This window comes from Fundulus heteroclitus, unplaced genomic scaffold, assembly GCF_011125445.2.
Source record: "Fundulus heteroclitus isolate FHET01 unplaced genomic scaffold, MU-UCD_Fhet_4.1 scaffold_925, whole genome shotgun sequence".
NCBI classification, from domain to species: Eukaryota; Metazoa; Chordata; class Actinopteri; order Cyprinodontiformes; family Fundulidae; genus Fundulus; species Fundulus heteroclitus.
Window position 1 is genome coordinate 1 of NW_023397390.1, and position 8532 is coordinate 8532.

The window sequence follows — 8532 nt, forward strand, 5'->3', positions numbered from 1 at the left end:
ACCACCACTCCTGACAAATGCAGAAGAGATGGCCCTGAGCCTAAATGCTGGAAGGTCAATGGCTGAGGGAATTCCTGGAGGGACTTCATCAGAGCCAGTTACTCCAGAAGATTTAAGTGCCTTCATTAAATGTAAGAGGTCTACCTACAGTGTTGTTGTTTTTTATATAGACTAAATGTGATATTTTCATTTATATTACTTTGGGTTGGGTTTTTTGTTGGTCCCAACAGATTCGGATGGTAATATCTGCCTCTTGGAGCCTCCTGTCCCAACAGTACCCCATATAGTTGTCAGTAGCCTACTCCATACACCATCAATTATGACAAATAGTATTATAAAGTGTACTCTATGAAATGCTCAGGATGATGTGGATGAAGAAACCGTTTCTGCTGCCACAGACAGGCCTACAGAGGTAATTTTAATATTATATGTCTACACATCAAACAATCTACACATTCACATTTATATGTGGAGTAGCCTATAGAATCCAAGTTTATATCTATAAATGGTCATTCTTATCTCTACCCCCCAGAGTTATGGAAGAACGGCAGGAGGAAGGTCCATCAACTTCTGGTGCACAGATGGACACAGTTCAGTGATTTACAGTAAATGCCACAGTTTCATTCTGAATTTTAGACTACATTCATGATGTAACTCTAATCTAATGTATTTTCAGTTGCCAGTTAAGGAGTTATATAGACTTCTTCTTATTAAAAAGATAGAAAAAAACAGCAAAGAACTTGTATACTTGGACCGCCAGATCCAAAAGGCAGATCTGGAAATTCACATTCTGAAACTAAAGCTAGAGGTCAGTGTATGGTCACAGGTGAATTCTAGGAAGTATTGAAACTATTTTAAAATCTTTTTTTTTTGTTTTCTTTTTTTTTTTTTTAGCAAATGAAGAACACCATATAAATTGCTGTGATAGTATAGGGATATGACAAAAAATCCACTCTGGGCCTCAAAATCCTTTCCCGACGTAAATGTAACTCCCTACGAAGTAATACAGCCTCTTCGTCAACAGGATCACCCATAAATGGACATGCCATTTCATTCCCTTTGATGCGCTCTGCGTGACTGAAATGTGCGCAATGAATATGTCCCCAAAGAATCAATGAGGTGTTTAAACACCACTTCCTTTTTAAAAAAGGAGAGCAGACCAAAATAAACTCTGGGTTTTCTGAAGAAAACCTGCTCCTGACCAGGTTAGGTTCACAGAGTAAATTGCCATGGTAACTGACTCTGAGTATAAGTTACCTCTCTTTCAGAAACGGGCTTAACTTACTCTGCTTTCTCAGGTTTAACTTACCCCCCTTTCTGAAACAGAAAACCCAGAGTTTCCCTCATTTCAGGGTTAACATACTCAGAGTTTTCACTTAACCTCCTTTCTGAAACAGGCCCCAGGTCCTTCGTTTGGCAACGTGATTCAGCCTTAGTTTGTCAAATACAGAGAAAACAAATTAATAAGCATTAAAGTACGGTTTATGGGTTGGGTTTCTGCAATGTTATCAACGTGTAAAAGCTCATCTTCAGAACCAATGTCTGATAAAATGGTGATCTGCACCAAGTAATCTACTTTCAGCAGTTATCACCGGTTATTGCATCGTAAACTGCAGAAAATACGTGCAGAGTTGCTCTGTCTGCCTTTACTACCGTCGGCTCCTATGGCGGAGGGATAGTTCAGCTGGATACAAAGTGTGGGCATTGCAGGCAGGTCTCATAATAACCGCTGTTTCGTCACTTATTTTAGAGCCCAAATAAGCGATTTAACTTTCAGAAACGTGCCCAAAAAAAACCGCAACCCGTGACTAATGAAATTTAGAAGCGCTTTTAGAAAAAAGAAGCCCAAAGTCGCATGTGTCCGAGGGTAAAAGAAACTTCGCGCTCACTGTTGGCAACATTGAGCGTAGCGCGGGTCTGTTTTGCTACAGTCTCTAGCTCTCTTGAAACTACGGAAAGCGCCGAGGGTAAAAGAAACACAGTCCGGAGAGCGCGGCGGGGAAAAACATTAGGGAATGGTGTGTGTGTTTTGACGCGACGCGCGTTAACGGCGACAAAAAAATTGTCGGCGTTAAAATGGGTTTGCGTTAACGCCATTAATAACGCGTTTAACTGACAGCACTAATATATATATATATATATATATATATATATATATATATATATATATATATATATATATATATATATATATATATTAGGGCTGGGCAAGTTAACGCGTTAATTTCGCATTAACTCATTAGACTATTAACGGCGATATTTTCTTTAACGCGCGTTAACGCATGTTGCTCACATTTTGTGAAGGTCTGTTGCTGCGGTGTAGGGGTTTGAATCAGAACAGTAGGTGGCGATAATGCGCCAATAACCTCGCTGTCAGCCAAACCTCGGATTCAGAGTAAGAAAGGTGCTGGCCGGAAAAAAACAAAGCCGACATGCGGAAGGCGGTGTTTCCCGCAGGAATTTGCTTAGGCGAGGCGGTGAGTTGGCGGCCGGAACAAGTTTTGTGCGGAGCAGAGCGGGGGGGGGGTCTGCTTAGACGCAGTCGGTGAAGTCGCTTCTCGTTTCAAAGTATCCATGTGTTTTTGCCTGTTTTTCGCTGCCATTCACTATATGCACGCGAGAAAGCAACAACAAAAAACCACGTGTCAACGTCAAATAAACGCAAGCAACGCAAGCATATCGAGTTAGCAAGCATTTCAGTTTAAAGTTGTTCCAGCATCGAATATGACAGAAACAAGTTAGTTGTAACCACTGCCAAGTTAAACTTTGGTATTGAACATAAAATGGTAATGCTGCTCCCTGCTGTTACCTCAGAAATTGCCTGTTTTTGGTAGATTTTTTTCCCCATAAAGAGAATTCCCTGTCAGTGGCAATAATCTTTAATTTATTATTATTGCTATTTTTTGTTTTACATGTTTAAGTTGAGCTTTACACTAAATATGTGTTACTGATAAGTGCTACAAATGTTACAACACTTTTGTTCATATGGCAGCAGAACATTAAAATAAAAGTGCTCTTTACACTACTTTTGAATTCATTCTTGGAGTTTGTAAATACAATGCGATTAATCAGGCAAATTATGCGATTAATCGGGATTAAATATTTTAATCGTTGCCCAGCCCTAATATATATATATATATATATATATATATATAGATAGATAGATAGATAGATAGATAGATAGATAGAGAGAGAGAGAGAAAGAGAGAGAGAGAGAGAGAGAGAGAGAGATCTATTATTTTTTCTACCTCACTCCTGTTTATATTGTCTGTTTTCCCAGATATATATCTAAAAAAATTCTCCCCCACAAAAATAAAGTTCCACACACAACACACCGTTTCATAAATGTTCCATTTATTGACTATGAGGTGTTAAAATACGCTGGATATGGTGATTAACTGTCACATTAATGAACAGCGAAATCTGCTGGTCATTTAAAATACCTGTCCTGAGTGTCAAATTTGCCATGTCAGTCCTGTCGCAGTTAAATCTTTCTGACACTCAATAGATGACTTTATTCCGAGTAAACCCTGTAGCTATAAAAATTATAAATATATATTACATCTAAATATATGTATATATCTATATATGTATTAGACCTGCTTTAATTTAAAACACAGAAGTTTCGATGAGGGCAGAAAATACAACGAAAGTTTCTCCATGCCATGCCTTTATTTTGAAGGGCACCGGACCGGCGGGCTTGAAAGCCACGCCCACTTCTGAAACCGAAAATTGAATGGTATTTCCGTTTTGGGGGCGAAAACAAAAAAAACAAAATCAAGCCGTTTAATGGATTTTGGTTTTATGTGCAGAAACCACAAAACGGGAAAACGGCCGTTTTTCTGTTTTTTCTATGTTGAATTATACCGTTTAATCAAACTGATAAAAAGTACCTTGGTCAAATACAAAGCGTTTCTCTTTTTCATTGTCAATAAGGGAAAAGTGAAATTTGAAAAATTATTTGAATTTCATTTTCCATTTCGGGTAAGAAAAAACAAAAATGGTTTAAAACATAAACGAAAAAGAGGCCTGTTTGTTCATATTCCGAGACCGGAAGTGGTCGCTCATGCATTGCAAAAGCACCACATTTTTCAGAATAAAATTTCTTAAGAACCTTACGCAGATTTGATTTTAGACAAGACAAAGCAAGGCTTGTCATCCATACAAATCTCAGTGCAGATATACCAGGTGAGAGGGGGAGTAAGACGATATTCTCTAAGAAAAGTGAGGCGATTTTCCAATGAAAATAAATGAGTTTACTGCGGTCAAGCCAGCCGCCACTGGGGACACGGCAGTCATGCCAGCCCTCTCTTGGTTTTGAAGGTCATGCGAGCACCATGCATTACGGTAGTAATGCCTGAGACTACTTCCCAAAATAAAAGCAACGTGTTTGACGTGTATCAACATATTCTATTCTTTGTTTTGTTGCACATATGGACTTCAGTTAGTTGAAATAATTTCTTACAGCTTTATGTAATATTTCTTTATTATTCAGGCCTGCTGGTGAATATGGAAATATATATTTTGGTCATAGTCACTGTTTAGCCTGAATAATTACTAAAAAAAATAGCAAACAGCCTTAAACAGGCTTGCTGTTGCGATGACTCGGATAACTGAGAATTTGCACAGGGATATTAAAACAATTGTTTTTTCCAAGTGACTACTTTCACTTACAGACGACAGATTAAGATCTTGAGATGTTACTCATCAAAATCCATATACATGATGTGGAAGCTCAGTAAGATTTGATGTGGAATTTCAATATGAAAGACTGTTCCAACATAACTATACACACTATATTGCAAAAGTATTCGCTCCGCCGAAGTTTTATGAATACCAGGCTTGTTAAACTGCAACATAATAACATCATCCAGCTTTTTTGTATATTTGTGATAGTATTTATTGAACCTGAATGTTAAGGTGTGTTTTCCATTGATTGCATTCTTCTTCAACAATAGCTGTATGCTACCCTTTCAGAATATTAACAGTGACAACATCAGATGTGGATGCAATTTGTTGAGCAACATCTGGAGGCGTTCTACTGTCAGGCTGAAGTGACTATATCCACTTAAAACGTACCGATTAGTAGTAACAATGACAGCAACTTAGGTCAAATTGACTTAAGAAACAAATCTGTTATATGTTAAACCTAAATCTGTTAAACCTAAATGTTAAGGTGTGTTTCCATCCATGGCGGATGGAAAGAGATTTTGGAGGGCTTTAATTTTGAAATTCCACATCGTGTAGATGGATTTCAATGAGTAACATCTCGAGATCTTAATCTGTTGTCTCCAAATGAAAGTAGTCACTTGGGAAAACAAATTGTTTTAGTATCCCTGTGCAAATTCTCATTTATTCAGGTAATCGCAACAGCAAGCTTGTTTAAGCTTGCATGCTATTGTTTTAGTATTTATTTAGGCTAAATTCTGACCAGAATACATATTTCCATATTCACCAGCAGACTTTAATAATAAATAATATTACATAAAACTGAGATAAATTGTGTAAACCAACTGTATTCGACATGTGTAAATAATAATAATAAAATAAGCAGATGCACGTCAAACATATTGGTTTTATTTTGGAAAGTAGTCTGAGGAACGAACCACGTCCGGTTTCCGGAATATGAACAAACGAGCCGTTTTTCAGTTTCTGTTTAAAAGCATTTTTGTTTTATGTTACCCGAAATGGAAAATTAAATTCAAATAAATTTTCAAATTTTACTTTTCCCTTTATGACAATGAAAAGAGAAACGCTTTGTATTTCGATTTTCTTTTTTGTATTTTAAAACAAAAATCAAACGGCCATTTGTTTTTGTTTTTTTTTCAATTCCTGTTTCTGAAACGAAAATCCAATGACCAAAAGATACACGGACCTGGTTCAATAGTTGTTGGAATAAATTGTAAATGTCTCCCAAGGACGACAGCAGCATATAAAATTAATAAATAAATAAAATCTACAAATGTTTTTCCTATCTGAGTTTCTTCTGAGTCAGGACACAAATAACTGAGAGGAGAAAGAGGGAAAGAAAACAATAGTAATAATAGTATATGGAAATAACAGACATTTATTTTATACAAATGTTTTATCTATGGAACAGAAGTAAGGTGTAATATATTAAGATCTTATACAAATAGACAACGCGTATAAACGTACAGTTAAAAATAGTTGGAATGGAAATTAATTTACTCATTATTTAATGTTTTTTTACAGGTGGTGAAAAAAATGAAATGAAGCAGCATGTGTACATGACTCCAACTGATCTACGTTAGGTCAGATGTAGTCATGTTCACTTAAATATGAAGCCAGCTGGAGCCGCTCCCTGTCTTCAGCCGCCGGATAGCCGTCCTCCTCTGGGTCGACCTCCTCATCCTACAAGTCCAGCTGGTCCCCTGCCTCTATACTAATATTGTGGAGGATGCAGCAGGCGGTGATTACTTTTGGAGCAAACGTCAGGCGGACCTCCAGCGCCCTTAAGAAGATGGAACGCCACCGTGTCTTCAGACCACCAAAGGCACGCTCAACGTGCCTTTGGTGTTTCTCACCTTGGCGTGGTGTCTGTTGTAGCATGCCTCCACTGGACCTGTACCAAATATAAAATTAACTTGTAATTTAGGTAATATGCTTATGTCTTAATCTTCTGTCCAATTAATATAATCTATGTATCAATTGTGTGTCATTGTTGGCTCTATTTGAGGACAAGACGGTAAGAGATCTTACTGGCAAGCTGTCTCCCTATAGGATGCACCGCAGGCCAGCTAGTAGAAGGTCACCAGCATCTCTATCTCCTGTGGCCATCCATGGGCCTTCTGGATGGGCAGCAGCTGGAGGAGGACGGTGGTGGACCTGTTTAGCTAGAAGGCTGGTTTCAGGTCCCCTTCAATAAGAAATATTTGGAGGATTGGCACAGAGGTGTTTATCCTCACATATTTTGTTTCTGTTTCTTCCTGTAAATAACAAATGCCAAATGTTACCATAATTGTTTTTTTCAATTGTCACCCTTTCACAGCATAAAACTATACCTGCTTAACAGGCAGATTATTATAGTGCTCAAGAAAGAAAAGGTAAAATGTATAGTAAATGTAACAAATGGCTTCCCTTCTCTGGTATTTTTACCATTTCACTGAAAAAATGGGCTGAAATAACTGCACATAATTTATAGATTAATCACTGTAAAGGTGGGCAGACACAAATATGTTTTTTTATTCCTTTCTTAGTGATCAATGCTGTGAAAGTCAGTAGGTGCAATAAAGTAGCTTAACTTTACTGTCATACTGTTTCTAATGTTAAAATTGGGTCTTGATTTTAATTATTTCTAGAAAAATAGTCACAATTTCAACCTGATCATGTTTTTAATACCATCCTCAATGTTTTTTTAAAGATAAAAGTAGGATATAGGCTTTCAATCTTAAAATGCATACCAGTTGGCAATAGATGGGTGAGCAAAGCCTGCCTTCTGAGCCTCCTCTGCAGCATCAATCTTATCCTTGCTCGGATTTGCCTCCTTAATTGCGCCACTTCCTCTTCAGCCTGCTGGTAAAACTGACCAACGACCAAAGCAACAGCAATATTGCTCATTTTGTTTCTACAAAGTGCTGATCTTTTAAAAAGATTCAATGGCCTCTACAACTAAAACAATTACAACTCCCAACAAATAAATTCCCGCTATTGCTGGTTTTATACCGGCAGTTCTGCATTTTTTTTTACATATTTTTTAGACTTTTTAGAAATTAATAAAAAAAAGAAGTTTTCAATAAGATATGATGGTGTAGTGTGTAAATAGTTTTGAATGTTAAAGAAATGCTCAAGAACTGTGGGTGTGATGACGTCACGAGTACACGAGAATACTTCTGTTCCAATATACAATACGAGAACGCGAGTCCGTACTTGTATTGTATTCTCGTATTGTGTATTGTGTTCCAATACACAATACGAGAACGCGAGTAATGACTCGCGTTCTCGTGAATTGAGAAACGGCCATTGTTTCCACACACCGTAGTTGCTGGACAGCTCCCTTCTGTTTCAGCGCACAAATTGTCTGAATCATGTTGAATTTGAATTTCACTGGGTTTAAAAAGTGTGCTGCTGTTTCTAATGACCGGGCTCATAGAATGTTAATTTGCAGCATATTTGGCTTCCAATTTCAGCCTTTCTGAGGTGTGAGAAGTCAATTATAACCATTACATTCTTTGAGAGCACACTTGGATTAGTGCAGCCAAAATAACTTATTTAGGTGTCAGAAGGACCAAATTAGGTCTCCCCACAAGGTTTAAGCATTGTTTCCACACACCCTAGTTGTTGGACAGCTCCCTTCTGTTTCAGTGCACAAATCGTCTGAATCATGTTAAATTTGAATTTCACTGGGTTTAAAAAGTGTGCTGCAGTTTCTTATGACCGGGCTGATAGAATGTTCATTTGTAGGATATTTGGCTTCCAATATCAGCCTTTCTGAGGTGTGAGAAGTCAATTATAACCATTACATTCTTTGAGAGCACACTTGCATTAGAGCAGCAAAAATGACTTGTTTAAGTG

The 8532-nt window shown here is 37.6% G+C and overlaps 1 long non-coding RNA gene across 1 annotated transcript; it reads left to right on the top strand.

The window, feature by feature from the left end:
• The first annotated feature begins 284 nt into the window (after positions 1-284).
• LOC118562449 lies at positions 285-6239 on the top strand. Its single transcript, XR_004930622.1, has 3 exons — positions 285-412; positions 533-605; positions 6214-6239. It is a non-coding gene; the product is annotated as an uncharacterized LOC118562449 (long non-coding RNA).
• The last annotated feature ends 2293 nt before the right edge of the window (positions 6240-8532 follow it).